General features: G+C 43.1%; 1 long non-coding RNA gene across 1 annotated transcript in view; it reads right to left on the bottom strand.

Annotated features, from left to right (window-relative positions):
* Positions 1-19,776, bottom strand: part of LOC143774378 (uncharacterized) — a 142,288-nt gene that overhangs the window by 50,446 nt on the left and 72,066 nt on the right. The window lies entirely within an intron of this gene.

Below are 19,776 nucleotides of genomic sequence, written 5' to 3'. Positions count from 1 at the left end.
CCCTGAGCCTGATAGGTGGGGAATGAACATGGAATATATGTAGAGAAGAGAGGAATGAACACATATCCCATATAAACAGGTGTATATTATATTCCCTGTGCCTGATAGGTGGGGAATGAACATGAAATATATGTAGAGAATAGAGGATTGAACACATATCCCATATAAACAGGTGTATATTATTTTCCCTGTGCCTGATAGGTGGGGAATGAACATGAAATATATCTAGAGAATAGGGGAATGAACACATATCCCATATAAACAGGTGTATATTATATTCCCTGTGCCTGATAGGTGGGAATGAAGATGAAATATATGTAGATAATAGGGGAATGAACACATATCCCATATAAACAGGTGTACATTATATTCCCTGAGCCTGATAGGTGGGGAATGAATATGAAATATATGTAGATAATAGGGGAATGAACACATATCCCATATAAACAGGTATATATTATATTCCCTGAGCCTGATAGGTGGGGAATGAACATGAAATATATGTAGAGAAGAGAGGAATGAACACATATCCCATATAAACAGGTGTATATTATATTCCCTGTGCCTGATAGGTGGGGAATGAACATGAAATATATCTAGAGAATAGGGGAATGAACACATATCCCATATAAACAGGTGTATATTATATTCCCTGAGCCTGATAGGTGAGGAATGAACATGAAATATATGTAGAGAATAGAGGAATGAACACATATCCCATATAAACAGGTGTATATTATATTCCCTATGCATGATAGGTGGGGAATGAACATGAAATATATGTAGAGAATAAAGGAATGAACACATATCCCATATAAACAGGTGTATATTATATTCCCTGTGCCTGATAGGTGGGGAATGAACATGAAATATATGTAGAGAAGAGAGGAATGAACACATATCCCATATAAACAGGTGTATATTATATTCCCTATGCATGATAGGTGGGGAATGAACATGAAATATATGTAGATAATAGGAGAATGAACACATATCCCATATAAACAGGTGTATATTATATTCCCTATGCATGATAGGTGGGGAATGAACATGAAATATATGTAGAGAATAGAGGAATGAACACATATCCCATATAAACAGGTGTATATTATATTCCCTATGCATGATAGGTGGGGAATGAACATGAAATATATGTAGAGAATAAAGGAATGAACACATATCCCATATAAACAGGTGTATATTATATTCCCTGTGCCTGATAGGTGGGGAATGAACATGAAATATATGTAGAGAAGAGAGGAATGAACACATATCCCATATAAACAGGTGTATATTATATTCCCTATGCATGATAGGTGGGGAATGAACATGAAATATATGTAGATAATAGGAGAATGAACACATATCCCATATAAACAGGTGTATATTATATTCCCTATGCATGATAGGTGGGGAATGAACATGAAATATATGTAGAGAAGAGAGGAATGAACACATATCCCATATAAACAGGTGTATATTATATTCCCTGTGCCTGATAGGTGGGGAATGAACATGAAATATATCTAGAGAATAGGGGAATGAACACATATCCCATATAAACAGGTGTATATTATATTCCCTGAGCCTGATAGGTGAGGAATGAACATGAAATATATGTAGAGAATAGAGGAATGAACACATATCCCATATAAACAGGTGCATATTATATTCCCTGAGCCTGATAGGTGGGGAATGAACATGAAATATATGTAGAGAATAAGGAAATGAACACATATCCTATATAAACAGGTGTATATTATATTCCCTATGCATGATAGGTGGGGAATGAAGATGAAATATATGTAGATAATAGGGGAATGAACACATATCCCATATAAACAGGTGTATATTATATTCCCTGAGCCTGATAGGTGGGGAATGAACATGAAATATATGTAGAGAATAAGGAAATGAACACATATCCTATATAAACAGGTGTATATTATATTCCCTATGCATGATAGGTGGGGAATGAAGATGAAATATATGTAGATAATAGGGGAATGAACACATATCCCATATAAACAGGTGTATATTATATTCCCTATGCATGATAGGTGGGGAATGAAGATGAAATATATGTAGATAATAGGGGAATGAACACATATCCCATATAAACAGGTGTATATTATATTCCATGAGCGTGATAGGTGGGGAATGAACATGAAATATATGTAGAGAATAAGGAAATGAACACATATCCTATATAAACAGGTGTATATTATATTCCCTGTGCCTGATAGGTGGGGAATGAACATGAAATATATCTAGAGAATAGGGGAATGAACACATATCCCATATAAACAGGTGTATATTATATTCCCTGAGCCTGATAGGTGAGGAATGAACATGAAATATATGTAGAGAATAGAGGAATGAACACATATCCCATATAAACAGGTGTATATTATATTTCCTATGCATGATAGGTGGGGAATGAACATGAAATATATGTAGAGAATAGAGGAATGAACACATATCCCATATAAACAGGTGTATATTATATTTCCTATGCATGATAGGTGGGGAATGAACATGAAATATATGTAGAGAATAGAGGAATGAACACATATCCCATATAAACAGGTGTATATTATATTCCATATGCATGATAGGTGGGGAATGAACATGAAATATATGTAGAGAATAAAGGAATGAACACATATCCCATATAAACAGGTGTATATTATATTCCCTAACACTGATAGGTGGGGAATGAAGATGAAATATATGTAGAGAATAGGAGAATGAACACATATCCCATATAAACAGGTGTATATTATATTCCCTAACACTGATAGGTGGGGAATGAAGATGAAATATATGTAGAGAATAGGAGAATGAACACATATCCCATATAAACAGGTGTATATTATTTTCCCTGTGCCTGATAGGTGGGGAATGAACATGAAATATATCTAGAGAATAGGGGAATGAACACATATCCCATATAAACAGGTGTATATTATATTCCCTAACACTGATAGGTGGGGAATGAAGATGAAATATATGTAAAGAATAGGAGAATGAACACATATCCCATATAAACAGGTGTATATTATTTTCCCTGTGCCTGATAGGTGGGGAATGAACATGAAATATATGTAGAGAATAGGGGAATGAACACATATCCCATAAAAAAAGGTGTACATTATATTCCCTGAGCCTGATAGGTGGGGAATGAACATGGAATATATGTAGAGAAGAGAGGAATGAACACATATCCCATATAAACAGGTGTATATTATATTCCCTGTGCCTGATAGGTGGGGAATGAACATGAAATATATGTAGAGAATAGAGGATTGAACACATATCCCATATAAACAGGTGTATATTATTTTCCCTGTGCCTGATAGGTGGGGAATGAACATGAAATATATCTAGAGAATAGGGGAATGAACACATATCCCATATAAACAGGTGTATATTATATTCCCTGAGCCTGATAGGTGGGGAATGAACATGAAATATATGTAGAGAATAGAGGAATGAACACATATCCCATATAAACAGGTGTATCTTATATTCCCTGTGCCTGATAGGTGGGGAATGAACATGGAATATATGTAGAGAATAGGGGAATGAACAAAAATCCCATATAAACAGGTGTATATTATATTCCCTGAGCCTGAGAGGTGGGAATGAACATGAAATATATGTAGAGAATAGGAGAATGAACACATATCCCATATAAATGCGTGCATATTATATTCCCTGAGCGTGATAGGTGGGGAATGAACATAAAATATATGTAGAGAATAGGAGAGTGAAATGTGACGGGGTGTACGGCAGAGCAAGAAGGGACAACAGGCCAAGGGATGATTCAACAGATTTATTATCAAGAACGCTGGAACAACACATGCAGGTCGATCTACAGAGTCCACAATTAAGGCCCCGTCTCACATAGCGAGATCGCTAGCGAGATCGCTGCTGAGTCACAAGTTTTGTGACGCAACAGCGACCTCAGTAGCGATCTCGCTATGTGTGACACGTACCAGCGATCAGGCCCCTGCTGCGAGATCGCTGGTCGTGTCAGAATGGCCTGGACCTTTTTTTGGTCGTTGAGGTCCCGCTGACATCGCTGAATCGGTGTGTGTGACACCGATCCAGCGATGTCTTCACTGGTAACCAGGGTAAACATCGGGTTACTAAGCGCAGGGCCGCGCTTAGTAACCCGATGTTTACCCTGGTTACCAGCGTAAATGTAAAAAAAAAAAAACAGTACATACTCACCATCTGTTGCCCGTCAGGTCCCTTGGCGTCTGCTTCCCACACTGACTGAGCGCCGTAAAGTGAGAGCACAGCAGTGACGTCACCGCTGCGCTCTGCTCTCAGCTCTCACTGTACGGCGGCTCAGTCAGAGCAGGAAGCAGACGCCAAGGGACCTGACGGGCAACAGATGGTGAGTATGTAGTGTTTTTTTTTTTTTACATTTACGCTGGTAACCAGGGTAAACATCGGGTTACTAAGTGCGGCCCTGCGCTTAGTAACCCGATGTTTACTCTGGTTACCCGGGTGCTGCAGGGGGACTTCGGCATCGTTGAAGACAGTTTCAACAATGCCGAAGTCGTTCCCCTGATCGTTGGTCGCTGGAGAGAGCTGTCTGTATGACAGCTCCCCAGCGACCACACAGCGACGCTGCAGCGATCAGCATCGTTGTCTGTATCGCTGCAGCGTCGCTGTGTGAGACGGGGCCTTTAGTCCAACGGAACCGGTTCGGGGGCACTTACCGATAATCCTTGTGCCAGCTAACAAAACAATAGTGCACACGAGTCCAAGGGATCTCAAAACAATCCCACAAACGACGTGATATGTCCTCAACTCAATTCTCGCCCCGTTCGCTTCCACAGTCCCAGAAGGACATGGGGTCTTGCCTCAGCTAAGAATCCCCACTCCTTCTCTTCCAGTCTCCAACACACATCTGATCTCAAAATAAGAATGGACTGTCTGAGCTCCTGGGATCCGCCCCTGAAGGGGGTAGGGGTCACACCTTCTATTCAATGGCTGAGTCCACCAGAAGATTCTATTCTGGTCGGCTCCACTTAGTCTAGGTCGTATGTACATTTGACTAGCCCCCTGCTGAGAGGAAGAATGGCTATTCCTTCACTAGTGTTGACAAAGCTTAATTACATTATAGGTTAGGGCTGCAAGTATTGGGGGAAGGAGACATTGTTACAGGTGACTCCCAGCACAAGAAAATACAATACATAAATTACAGCTAATAGAAACCAGAGAACAGTTACATACATCAAATGGCATATTATTCAAATGCAGGACAGGGCAAAAGTACATATCATGACATGAACACATATCCCATATATACAGGTGTATATTATATTCCCTGAGCCTGATAGGTGGGGAATGAAGATGAAATATATGTAAATAATAGAGGAATGAACACATATCCCATATAAACAGGTGTACATTATATTCCCTGAGCCTGATAGGTGGGGAATGAACATGAAATATATGTAGAGAATAGGAGAATGAACACATATCCCATATAAACAGGTGTATATTATATTCCCTGTGCCATTCACAAGTCCAGGGGTACCATCTGGTAATCCAAATCCAGCAGGGTGGGCAAGACCATATAACATCACGTGGCCAATGATCCCCATTTTTGTTTTTTTTAAAGACCAAGATCATGCTCTTCACCCGAGTGTTCTGAAAAGGAGACTAATGGTGCCACTAAAAAAGTGCACTAATATGCAGTCACTTGAAACCCTCTCCAACAGGAAAAGGGCTCCAAAAACCATTCCCTGACTCTCCAAGCCAGAAGGCCACAGTGAGTGTCAGAGCCAAGTAGCTTCCCCTAGCCAAAACCAAGGGAGACCCAATCTTAATCCGAGCATCTGCTTGAGCTGCCACCTGAGTGAAAACTAGGAGCCATCGACTGTCGACTCCACCACTGAGATAGAAGAGTTAGGGGTCATGGGGGGAACAGAACCTGATAGCCACACAGTACACCCCTAGACCATCAGAGGGAATCCATAAGGGGACTGCATATGAAAAGTACTAGTAACGGACACAAGGGAAAAGTGAAACATGCAAAATAGTGAAAAAAATAACGAATTTTCCAAAGTATGGTAATTTTGGCTGTACCTTGCAAATGGGAATTTAAACATTCCCTGAACCTTGCCAGGAGGTCCGGATTAAGGGTATGTGCAAAACAAGTATTAAGTAAAGGCTTGTGGAAATGTGCCTTAGTTCTTGTGTTTCCAAGGCCAGTAGATTAAAGTACCCCAGTGTCAACACTATTGGACCACTTTGAACCTCAGGCTTTCAAACTTACAAGCCATAATGGCATTGATCGGGGCAGCCAAGCTTTCCACCAAGGATTCTGGGGTAGGGGGAGCACAATGTCATAATCACTGGAATGAAGTTCTAAAGCAGACATGTACAACATATGGCCTGCAGTCTACATGTGACCTGCAAAGGATGCCATGCTGCCTGCAGAGCTGTTCTGGATGCCCTGGTCCCTTTTTCCTCTCTTCAAATGTATTCACTATTCACATGTTTTGGACGTGAATACATTTTAACACTGTGGTGCGGGAACTGGAGCAAAGGAGCGTAAGTCTGATCTGGCCCCAACTTGCAGAGGCATGATGAGGTCAGCACGCTGCTGACTTTATCACACTGTTGCCGGCACCGACGGGCTGCAGAGGAGTAGAGACATCAAGGGCAACACTAAGCGGTCCATGAAGGATCTGAAGATTAAATGAGTTATCGTTGTGGATAAGGGGGAGGGGATTAATGTTGCTGTGAGAGCACATAATGGGGTGACAATTGTGAAAGGGGGCACAGTTTTGCGAGAGGCAGTGGTGATGGGGGTTACTTTATTCAGAGAGGCAGTATGTTTGTGTGTGGGGGATATTTGGGAGAAGGATGGTGGGAGAATATTTTAGGAAGGGACAGTGCATGCAATATTTTACAGACATGCATTGTGCAGAGGATATTTTGAGTAGGGCAGGGTGAGGGGAAATTTTGGGCATGAAGCACAGTGAGGGACAATTATTTATTCAGGGGCACAGCATGGGAGATGTTTATAATTCATGTCATGGGGCAGTTTAACAATATTTCTATTTTAAGGGCACCATGATGGGAAGTGCTACAAAAGACTGGAGAAGAGGGAAGGCTGCAGAGATGAGCTCTCGGCGTGAAATGTCATCATGGCATCTGTGCTACAAGTAGACAAAAAAGGATAGGGAAAAATTCAATCAAAAAAATGTCAAATATAAGGCACATGTAAGTAAACGTTTATTTGTGATCCTGGCTACGTCTCCTCGGTGCTGTGTTTCTTATATGGTCCACTGTCTGATGATTACTGTTACCAACTCCCAATATCTCCTCAACATTGTTAAAGACATACTTGGATTTGTGAAACAATTGTACAAGGGGCTGACCCGACATTGCATTTGATTGTTGTACCAAACTTGGTGATTTATTAGATGTACGGATGGTGGTTGTGATGCTGCATTCATGAACTGACGGTGGTTCTTGTGCTGTATTCTTGTACTGACAGTGGTTCTGGGGCTGCATATACAGTAGTGTTCAAAATAATAGCAGTGTCTTAGGTAATCACAAAATCTTTATACTAGTTTTATTTCCATGCATTGGGAAGATTGCACATTGTTTTGTAATTCAAAATATTACGACAAATGTATATAACTTTTAACTAATTTACAGAAAATAACAAAAAAATAACATTAGGCTGTTTAAATAAATAGCAGTGTCTGCTTGGATTTAGCATTCCTGAGAATCACTAACTAATATTTAGTTGTATAAACACATTTTTTTTATAAGGGTACCGTCACACAGTGCAATTTTGATCGCTACGACGGTACGATTCGTGACGTTCTAGCGATATCGTTACGATATCGCAGTGTCTGACACGCAGCAGCGATCAGGGATCCTGCTGAGAATCGTACGTCGTAGCAGATCGTATGGAACTTTATTTCGTCGCTTGATCACCCGCTGACATCGCTGGATCGTTGTGTGTGACAGCGATCCAGCGATGCGTTTGCTTGTAACCAGGGTAAACATCGGGTAACTAAGCGCAGGGCCGCGCTTGGTAACCCGATGTTTACCGTGGTTACCAGCGTAAAAGTAAAAAAAACCAAAACGTACATGCTCACCATCTGATGTCCGTCAGGTCCCTTGCCGTCCGCTTCCCGCTCTGACTGTCTGCCGGCCGGAAAGTGAGAGCAGATCACAGCGGTGACGTCACCGCTGCACTCTGCTCTCACTGTACGGCCGGATCTGTCAGAGCAGGAAGCGGACGGCAAGGGACCTGACGGACATCAGATGGTGAGCATGTACGGTTTTTTTTTTTTTACTTTTACGCTGGTAACCACGGTAAACATCGGGTTACTAAGCGCGGCCCTGCGCTTAGTTACCCGATGTTTACCCTGGTTACCCGGGGACTTCGGCATCGCTCCAGCGCCGTGATTGCAACGTGTGACCGCAGTCTAAGACGCTGGAGCGATAATCATACGATCGCTGCGACGTCACGGATCGTGCCGTCGCAGCGATGAAAATTTCAATGTGTGACGGTACCCTAACTGCTTCACATCTATCACATCTTCTTATCTATGCAGAGTCAACCAACTTCTGGCCCCGGTCACTTGTTATTCAAGCCCAGGATGCTTGGGCTACATCCCACAATTTTTTGGTATTAGTTGGCTTTGCCTCAGAAGCGGCATCTTTGATTTCATCCTACAAGTATTCTATCGGATTAAGGTCCGGGAATTGGGCAGGCCACTACAAAACATCAATTTTGTTGGACTGTAACCAAGATTTTGCTCGTGTACTGGTATGTTTAGGGTCGTTGTCTTGTTGAAACGCCGATTTCAAGGCCATGTCCTCTTCAACATAAGGCAACATGACCTCTTCAAGTATTTTAATATATGCAAACTGGTCCATGATCTCTGGTATGCAGTAAAAAGGTCCAGCACCATAGTAAGAGAAACCTGCCCATATCATAATGCTGGCACCACCATGCTTCTCTGTCTTCAGAGTGTACTGTGGCCTGAATGCAGAATTTAGGGGTCATCTGACGAACTGTCTGTGGCTATTTTACCCAAAAAGAACAATTTTACTTTCTTCAGTTCACAAAATGTTTCTCCATTTTTATTTAAGCCAGTTGAGGTGTTATTTGGCACATTGTATCCACACGTCTTTCTTTTAACAGTGGGACTTTGCGGGGACTTCTTGCTAAGAGATTAGCTTCACACAGGCGTCTTCTAACTGTCGTAGTCCTCACAGGTAACTTGAGACTGTCTGGGATCATCCTGGAGCCTATCAGTGGCTGATCCTTTTCCATTTTGGTTATTTTTTCATCCATTTGAATGGTGGTCTTCCATTTTCTTCTTCGTCTCTCTGGTTTGGCTTTCCATTATTAAACATTGGAGATCATATTAACTGAACAGCCTATCATTGTCTGCACTTCTTTATAAGTTTTACCCTCTCCAATCAACTTTTAATCAACTTTTAATCAACTCTCCAACTTTTTAATCAAAGTACGCTGTTCTTCTGAACAATGTCTTGAACGCCCCATTTTCTCAGGCTTTCAAGGTGAAATGCATGTACAACATGTCCTGGCTTTAGCCTTAAATAAGGGCACCTGATTCACACCTGTTTCTTCACAGAATGATTGACCTCATCAATTGAACTCCACATTGCTATTATTTTGAACTCGCCTCCTTTCAATTAATTATTCAAGTAATATAATTTATACCAAAAACAAGTGATTAATCTGGTTAGTAATATTGGACTTCTAGTATTTTGAATAGAGATGAGTGAATTTGTTTGGATAATGATCGCCAAACATTAATTCTGCACGAATATGGCACATTCGGATTCGTGATCGGAAACCCGAGCAAAATTTTGTAAAAATCTTTAACATTTGGTAAAAGAGCGGGAAAATATTTGCATTGCCACAAAAATATTTTCAGCACTTTAGCAACGATAATGGTGGTGTTTTTTCAGAGTTTGGCATGTGTTTCATGAGGGGAGGGGGTATGCAGAGCTCAGAGGTGCGGCGTTCTTTGAAGCACAGCACAGCATTAATTTTTTTTCCCCCTGACTTTGTGTGCACATTGCGGTTAGCCAATCAGGGTGCAGGAAACACTCATAATGTACTGACACTACGGCTTATGTAATTGGCTGGTGAAATCACATGTTCCTCTCTATATACATAGCGGAAATCTTGTTTTAGCGCCATTTTGACACTGACACAGCACAGAGAGGCTGCTCCTGACATAGCCACTGTTATTAACAAGATTTCAGCTATTTAGTTCGGCGGTGTATATCAGTCAGATAGTGTAGCTTGTGTCCAGGGTGGCTGCAAAATTTACCTTCCAGCGCTTTTTTTGGCCATTACTGAGGTCAACAGACAAAGTCAGCAGGGCACATGTCCTACAAGTTTGTTGTGCGCTGATTCTATAGTTCTACATGCACGGGTATAGCATTGTAAATTACTGTATATACTCGAGTATAAGCTGAGATATTAAGCCCATTTTTTGGCCTAAAAGTGCCCCTCTTGTCTTCTACTCTAGTCAATGTCCCAGGGGGTCAGCGGGGGAGGGGGAGCGGCAGCTGTCACATCATTCTCACCTGCTCCCAAAACAGTCTCTGCACTTCCCTGCTTCTCCAATGGTCTCCAGCGCCCGCAGCTCTTCCTTTGTTCAGCGGTCACATGGTTCCACTCATTAAAGTAATTAATATGGATGCCACTCCACTCCCATAGGCGTGGAGCACATATTCATTACTTTAATGAGCGGTACCATGAGACTTATGAACACAGGAACAAGCTGCCGGCGTGCACCAGGAGGGTGAGTATAACGGGGGAGGGTGAGCCATGCGATATTCACCAGTCCCCCTTCCACCGTCGGGCTCTCCCTTCTGTGTCCTCTGGCTGTGACGTTCAGGTCTGAGTGCGCGCCCTCTGCCTGAACAATCACTGCAGAGACCTGGAAGACTGTTGTGAATTCTGCTCTTGGGCTTCCTCCGGTGGTTATAAGTGGTAGCACTGCTGTCTTCAATCGCAGCATTTCATCAGGTGTGTCCACTTAATGCTATCCACTGGGCTATTTAGTTTTGCCTCACCCTTCAGTCAGTGCCAGTTGTCCATTGTTCCTGGAGGATTCACATCTCTTCTGGTCTCTCCTGCTTTGCTGTTCATTGCAACAAAGATAAGTTCTGGCTTTGTTTTTGCAGTCCACATGCTGTGGGCCTTATAGTTCAGTGCATTTCTATGTTTTGTCTTGTCCAGCTTGGTCTGTATAAGGACTTGCTCAGCCAAGCTGGAATCTCTGGAGATGCAGATATACCCTCCATATCTTTAGTTAGATGTGGAGATTTGTATTTTCTGTGGTGGATATTTTATAGTATTTTAATACTGACCGCATAGCACTTTGTCCTATCCTTTCTATCTAGCTAGAATGGCGTCCTTTGCTAAATCCTGATTTCAGTCTGTGTATGTTAATTCCCTCTCCTCTCACAGTCAATATTTGTGAAGGGCTGTCTGTCCTTTGGGGATTTTCTCTGAGGCAAGATAGTTTTTCCGTTTCTCTCTCTGGGGGTATTTAGTCCTTCGGCTGTGACGAGGTGTCTGGGGAGTGACAGGAACATCCCACGGCTACTTCTAGTTGCGGTGTTAGGTTCAGGGTCCGCGGTCAGTACAGGTACCACCTTCTCCAGAGTACATCTCATGCTGCTCCTAGTCCACCAAATCATAACAGAAGACACAGTGGCGCGCCGCGATGGAATGGGTACCGGTGAATATTGCAAGTGCTGGGGACCTGGCATCAGCGACGAGAGGTGAGTATGTAATTTTTTTTATCGCAGCAGCAGCATACAGGGCATATTACTCTATGGAGCATCTTATGGGGCCATCAACCTTTGTGCAGCATTATATGGGCCATAATATTCTATGGAGCATCTTATGGGGCCATCGTTATTAGTGATGGGCGAGTGTACTCGTTGCTCGGGCTAGTTAGATGGGTAATTGCATATCAGTCAGACACCGTTGGTACCTATTGTCCAGTGTGGCTGTTAAATTTACTTTTCAACCTTTTTTTTTTTTTTTGGGGGGGGGGGGATGTCATACTGAGGTTGCCACACAAATACAGCAGGGCACGTGTTGTGCACTGTTTCTATTGTGATCCATGCATGAATATAGCATTCTACTTCTATGATGCTAGTGAAAAAATAACCGGCTGTATCCCCGTTTGTAATTTAGTGCTGTGGTGCTGTCTGCAGACCTAAGGCACATAAAAAAAAAAGTTATAATTTTTTCGGTTGCGAAATTTGAAACAGCCTGCTGTATCCTACGTAGCCATTTTGTGGCGGTGATATGAAACTGTCTGCAAACCTAAGGCACATTGAAAAAAAATTTTTTTTCATTTGCAAAAAATTAGACAACCCGCTGTATCACACAATTTCCCATTTGTTTGTGTTGAGATTAAGCTGTAGATGCCTGATTCAGGAGGCAAAAACAAATTATTCTGTTATTAGCGTCATACAGTAAGGGACCTGAGTTGAAACATTTTTTGTAACATCTAGTGTGTTATAGAGGCCTGATACATAGGCCACAAACAATTTCTTCTGTTATTTATGTCATACAGTAAGGGTCCTGACTTGAAAAATAGTTTGTAGCATCTAGTGTGTTATAGAGGCCTGATACATAGGCCAAAAACAAATTCTTCTGTTAGTAACATCCTACAGTAAGGGACATGAGTTTTAAAAATAGTTTGTAGCATCTAGTGTGTTATAGAGGCCTGATCCTTCGTCCAAAAATAAAATATATTTTCTGTGACTAACATGATACAGCACGCCATATTTCTACTTTGAATTTACTTTGGATTTTATTGTCTCTGAAAATCAGCTGTTTGCAGAGGTGGTAAAGACTTTAACCCCTTCCCTTTGACGCAGCATATGCATCATAAAAACCTGTGCCAATCCAACCTGTGACGCAGCATATGTGTCATGGTCGGATTGCGCTCCTGCAGGCCGGATGAAAGGGTTAACTGTAATTTCACCAGACCTGCAGGGACATGGGGAGTGGTACTTGAGCCCAGAGGGGGTGGCTTCGCCCCCCCCCCCCCCGCCTTGGCTACGATTGCTCTGATTGGCTGTTGAAAGTGACATTTCATTTTCACTTTCAATCAGAGCGATAGTAATATTTCAACAATGAAAATTGGTGAAATATTACAATCCAGACATGGCCGATGCTGCAATAGCATCAGCCATGGCTGGAGATCACGATTTGCCCCCCGCCATCGGTCTCCCCACCGTTCTACATCCAGTCATCTGCCGTCCTCCGCTCCCCCGTCCTCCTGTCCGCTCCACCTGCAGTCTGATTTCCCCCCCACTGTAAGATCCCCCCCTCATACTTAACGACCTCCGGTGTCCCTCCCGGTGTCCGTGCATCTGCTCCATGGGCGCCGCCATCTTCCAAAATGGCGGGCGCATGCGCAGTGCGCCCGCCGAATCTGCCAGCCGGCAGATTCGTTCCAGGTACATTTTGATCGCTGTGGTAGGTTCTATCACAGCGTTCAAAATAAAAAAATTATAAATAACCCCCTCCTTTATCACCCCGGGCAATAATAAAATAAAGAAAAAATATTTACTTTTATTTTTCCTCTAGGGTTAGGGTTAGAACTTGGGTTAGGGTTAGAACTATGGTTATGGTTAGAGTAAGGGTTAGTGTTAGGGTTAGGGCTAGGACTAGGGTTAGCGCTAGGGCTAAGGTTAGGGCTAGGGTTAGAATTACGGTTAGAATTAGACTATGTTCAAACTGTGCGGATTGGCCTCTGCGGATTCGTAGCAGTTTTCCATTTTTCCATCACGTTTACAGGAACATGTAAACCTATGGAAAACCAAATCCGCAGTGCCCATGGTGCGGAAAATACCACGCGGCAATGCTGCATTGTATTTTCTGCACTCAATTCTTTGTGCGGATTCTGCAGCGTTTTACACCTGTTCCTCAATAGGAATCCACCAGTGAAATCCGCACAAAACACTATGGAAATCCATGGTATATCCACAGGTAAAGAGCAGTGCAGTTTACCTGTGGATTTTTTAAAAACTGTGCGGGAAAATCCTCACATGAATCCGCAATGTGGTGTCAGGACTCTGAACATTTTTAGTACCTTTTTGTGCATTACTGCCCTTTTCCAAGATGGCGTCTTTGGTCTCATGTGCACTGTGTATTCCTGCTATAAAACTCCACCCCAGCCTTCAGTCTGTGGTAGAGTATTCTGCCTTGCATCCAGCTCCTGACCTCTGGTGACTCCCTGGCTATATACCTGCTCCTGTGAACCTGTGTGGTTATCCTGCTACTCTGCTCTGAGTTCCTGCTGCATACACCAGTTCCAGTAATCCTCCTTCATCTGCTACTCGTGTTCACTTCCATCTGCATTTGCTGGACATGTAAGCTGTTGCTGCTCTTCAAGAACCTGAGACTATTACCCAGACCTCCCTGGTTGAGCTAAGATATTATTTGAACTGCCTTATAAGCATATCTATCTGTGTTTTGGACTAAGCAAGGACTTATTCGTGTCAAGTATCCTCAAGAATAATTGTGCTTCATAGACTTTATGCTTGATTGCATTTTCCTCTGAAGTTTCCTATATACTGCTGAGCTGCATTTGATATTTGCTCCAAGTGTTGTGGACTTGAGTTTCTCTCTGCATCTGTTTGAATCACCATGTGATAATATAGACTTTACCACTTATAAAACTGTGTCCTGTAGTTTTCTTGTTCCACGCAAAGAGTCTCCTAAGTTATCCACTATAATTATTACACGTGGGCATAGCCTTAGGATTAGGGTTGCAATTAGGGTTAGGGTTAGAAATAGGGTTAAGATTAGAGATGAGCCACCTCCCTAGTGTTCGGGTTCGGTTCGTCAAACAGGGAGATGTTCGCCGAACTGTTCGACGAACACCATCGAACCCCATTGAAACCAATGGCAGGCAAACACAAACACATACAAACACATGGAAAACACATAGAAAACACCTTAAAAGGTGTCTAAAAGCTGACAAACTGCTCAGAAGACACAACAAACACATGGAAAAGTCACAACTACACATAGTCATGCGAAAAGAAAAGAGGTGGAGGAGTGAAAGGAAGAGGAGACACAGATATAGGCATGTCATGCCCTTCCAAAGTTAAGAAAGGCTGGAGTAAAAATCTAAACACCCAGACGTCTTGAAAAAAAAAATATATATATATATCTTTAGGTAGAATGGCAGCGGGTCCATTCAGAACCCTTTCCTTAAGGTACCTTCACACTGAGCGACTTAACAACGATATCACTAGCGATCCGTGACGTTGCAGCTTCCTGGATAGCGATATCGTTGTGTTTGACACGCAGCAGCGATCTGGATCCTGCTGCGAAATCGTTGGTCGGAGCTACAAGGCCAGCACCTTATTTCGTCGCTGGATCTCCTGCAGACATCGCTGAATCGGTGTGTGTGTGACACGGATTCAGCGATGTCTTCACTGGCAACCAGGGTAAACATCGGGTTACTAAGCGCAGGGCCGTGCTTAGTAACCCGATGTTTACCCTGGTTACCATTGTAAATGTAAAAAAAAAAAAAAACAGTACATACTCACATTCCGGTGTCTGTCCCCTCGCCGTCAGCTTCCCGCACTGACTGTGAGCGCTGGCCGGCCGTAAAGCACAGCGGTGACGTCACCGCTCTGCTGTTAGGGCCGGCGCTGAGACACTGCAGGGAAGCTGAGGCCGGGAAACAGACACCGGAATGTAAGTATGTACTGTTTGGGTTTTTTTACATTTACACTGGTAACCAGGGTAAATTTGATCAAGGTCTCCCTCATCTGATGAGTCTTCCATGCCCAGCGCCAGTTCGTCCTCCACTTCTTCCTCGCCTCCTGCACCTTCCTCAACAGTTTGGCTTGCTACCATGCGCCCTCGGTAATCCCTCTCCCCCAGCCTCCTGTAACGGGGGACTAGGTGAGCGAGAGCTAATAACCCGGGCCCCTGCAATTTCCCTCAGACTAGGGGAATACTGACTGACCCTCTACCTGAAGTTTACACTGATGGTGTGCATGTTCAGGCCTCGAACCTCACCCTGCCTCTTGACTCAACCCTGAGCTGGAAACCTCCCCCCTCCACCCAATGAATGCAATACACCAATACCCACAGTTAGCACAGACAAGGATAAAGGAAAATATACACCACGCTGCAGTCACTCATGAATACACTATAAATGTGCAGGGCAAAATAGACACAAATATAGGAAGGAGTAAATAAGACAAAGGAAAATACACCACCAGCAACGATTCTCCAACAACCAGCTCTCCACTCCAAAGCGAGATAACAAATGCGCAAGACAGAAGCTATAATCGGCGACACCCAATGACCAGGAGAAATATTTAAAGGCAATGGGCAAGGCCCAGCTACCAATCCGAGGATCAGGTAAATTAACCCCCGAACAGCTAGACAAAATCTAGCCAACGCCAATGAGCACGTAGTGGTCAAAAGCGGAACTACTGCTGTCTGTCAGACGACCTGGTCTGAACGGCGTCCGACATGACACCTCCAATGCCAGCCGCATTGGTGCTGCCAACCTTCTTGACCTTGGAGATATGATCCCTTCTGCATACGACTCCTCCTGTTCCTCCTCCTCCTCTTGTTGCACCACCTGACTCCGAACACTGTGTGGGGCTAGTTTCACATTAGCGTTTAAATCCGCAGCGTTTAAAACGCATCTGCAAGTGGTGGAAATAACGCATATAAACGTGTACAAACGCGGCGTTTTATAGACGCATGCGTTGTCACATGCGGTTAAAAAAACGCCGCGTTTGTACACGTTTATATGAGTTTTTTCCTGCATTTGCGTTTTTGGTACGCATCATGAGAAATTTCACAAGAGAAAAATCAAGATAACCAGACACCGCCAATGGGACTACAGAGGGCGTGTATTATGGGATTTCTATATATAGACCCTAGGGCTACTGAAATTTTAACAGTTTGCTACTGTATCCTGTGTCATGATGGATCTTCGCATGGAGAGCTTTTATTTCAACCTGGATTTCAGCTTCAAGCTGTTCCTTGACTGTGCTTTTGCTTGGGAGCAAGACAGAAATCGTGAAAGATGGAGAAGGAGACAACGTAGGCGTTTTTGTAGGCACCCCATAATTGAACTACGTGAGAGCCGTGGAGCCTATCATATGCTGTATGCTGAGCTTAATGCCAACCCAGAGACATTCCAGGAATACACTAGGATGTTGCAAGACTCGTTCCGGGATTTGCTTTCTCGTGTCCAAGAAGCCATACGGCGACAGGACACCCAGCTCCGTAGAGCAATTCCACCGGAGGAACGTCTGCTGGTTACATTAAGGTACGTTCAAAATCTAAACCAATGACAGTCCAAATTTAGTGTTTTCTGACATTTTTTGGGGGGTATTTTCCTTTCTTTCTTTAGCGTAACTACACCATACAGATTTATGGCAACTGGAGAGAGTTTATCATCCCTCCACTTCCAATACCGGCTTGGAATATCCACCCTGTCCGGAATAGTTGTGGACACCTGCCGGGCTTTGTGGAATGTACTCCGGGATGAGTTTATACCCCTACCCACCTTGGACATGTGGCTTGAAATTGCGGAAAAACTCTGGAGTGTGTGTGATTTCCGCAACTGTTTAGGAGCGGTGGATGGAAAGCACATTCGCATTATCAAACCAGCCAGAACAGGATCGGAGTACTTCAATTACAAAAAATATTTTTCTGTTGTGCTCATGGCAATAGCCGATGCGAACTGTCGCTTCATCGCCGTGGACATTGGAGCTTTTGCCCGTGGCAACGATTCCCAAACTTTCAAGAACTCTGATATAGGCTGCCGTGTGTATGGCAAAAATTTCAATTTTCCCCCTCCACAACCTCTCCCCAACACTCAAGGTCCACCAATGCCATTTGTTATGGTTTGGGATGAGGCCTTTCAGATGTGTGAAAACCTACTGAAGCCCTATTCCAGTCGGGACTTGAACCACACTAGAAGGATCTTTAACTACAGACTGACCAGGGCCCGAAGAACTGTAGAGTGTACCTTTGGCATCCTGGTCGCTAAATGGCGCATTCTTGCATCAGCCATAATCTAAAAGTGGAAACAGTCGACGAGGTGGTCAAAGCCTGTGTGGTTCTGCACAATTATATAATGGTTAAGGAGCAACCCAACATTGAACTGGATGAACATGTTGCACACCCACTGCCCGATTTCCAGCATCACCTGCTGCGGTCAACTGCAGCTGTTGGTCACATGCGGGACCAATTTGCTGCCTTTTTCTATTCAGATGTTGGACGTGTGTCATGGCAGGACAATGTTGTGTAAAGGTCCTGTTGTAATTCGATCTGTACCAGTAATTTTCTACAATGATAATAATATTTTTCATTAAAAAACTTTATAATATTTCTCATTAATAAACTTTAGTTTTGGTTGTGTTGACCGTGTCTCCTATCTTTTTCCTCTCCAAACCAAGGCTGTCCTAAAACTGGCAGTATTTGATCAGTATTTAATATCAGTTTTTGTAATCCAAAACCAGGAGTGGGTGATAAAAGTAGAGGTGCTACTTATTATGTTAATATCATAATTTACCTCTAATTGTTCCACTCCTTGTTTTGGCTTACAAATACTGATATAAAACACTGGCCACATACTGCTTGTAATGGCAGCCATGTTGCTTTATTGGTAAGCTTGTTGACGTCATTGCGTCATGATTCTCTTCTCCTGTATCCATTGGACACAAACTGAAGAGACAATGACTGTCACACTATCTATACTCATCAAGTCAGGTGTCAGAAATAATGAATTCATGATAAACATATACAGGTTCATGAATTCACTATTTCTGTCACCTGTGCAGGTGAGCATAGATATGTAGTGCGTGACCACCATTGTCCCTCCAGTTGTGTGTTTAGATTATGTATGAAGAAGAGAAAATGGTGGTTATACAAGGCAGTTCTCTACTCAACAGGTCAGGTGTTACTCAACAGGTCAGGTGTCATAACTAATGAGTTTTTTTTACACCTGACCTGTTCAGTAGAGGTCTGCACTGTATTTCCACCATTTTCTCTTCAGACTGCCACACTAGGCACAGACAAAAAGAGATTATGGAGATACATCTAATATTTTTTGGCCCACCTCATATATGTATACTAAAGACACACAAAGCTGCAGTCTTTTTATTTTTAACTACTGGAGATATGATGTGGCCCAAAAAGTAAGTGTGTGGCGAAGTTTCTTGGCGCACGGTGTATGTTGCCGGCGGCGGAAGACACAATAAACCAAACATAATTGTGGCAAATCAAACTTTTTTTATTTTGTAACAACCCAAAATATTATTTACTGCACCGGCTTGGGGTAGAGTGATGTAAACGGGGTGTGTGAAGCACTGAGACCTGGCTAACCGTGGACGACGCAGAGGTGGCCGGAGAAGGGGCAATGAAACTAGAAGGGTCTGGAAGTTCGGGGATGGGGCTTGACACATGAGAGGCTTGAGACGCACTGGAAGGATGAGACAAACCTGACATTACAGACACATTGGGAGGTGAAGGGGGAGGAATGCTAAGAGTCCTCTGTTTTTTGTTTTTTTTTGTAATTTCTTTTTGGTTTGCCTGGTTGAGGGAGGTCTTGGTGGGCTCATATGGCATTGTGGCGGGTGACCTGTCAGGGTCCGGCTGCACTGTGCCAGAGTCCATAGTGCTCATAGAGTGTGCAGCCATGCCAGAGTCCATTGTGC

Source organism: Ranitomeya variabilis, chromosome 5 (assembly GCF_051348905.1).
Source record: "Ranitomeya variabilis isolate aRanVar5 chromosome 5, aRanVar5.hap1, whole genome shotgun sequence".
NCBI classification, from domain to species: Eukaryota; Metazoa; Chordata; class Amphibia; order Anura; family Dendrobatidae; genus Ranitomeya; species Ranitomeya variabilis.
The sequence above is the reverse complement of the archived record's forward strand: the minus strand, read 5'-3'. Positions and strand labels throughout refer to the sequence as shown.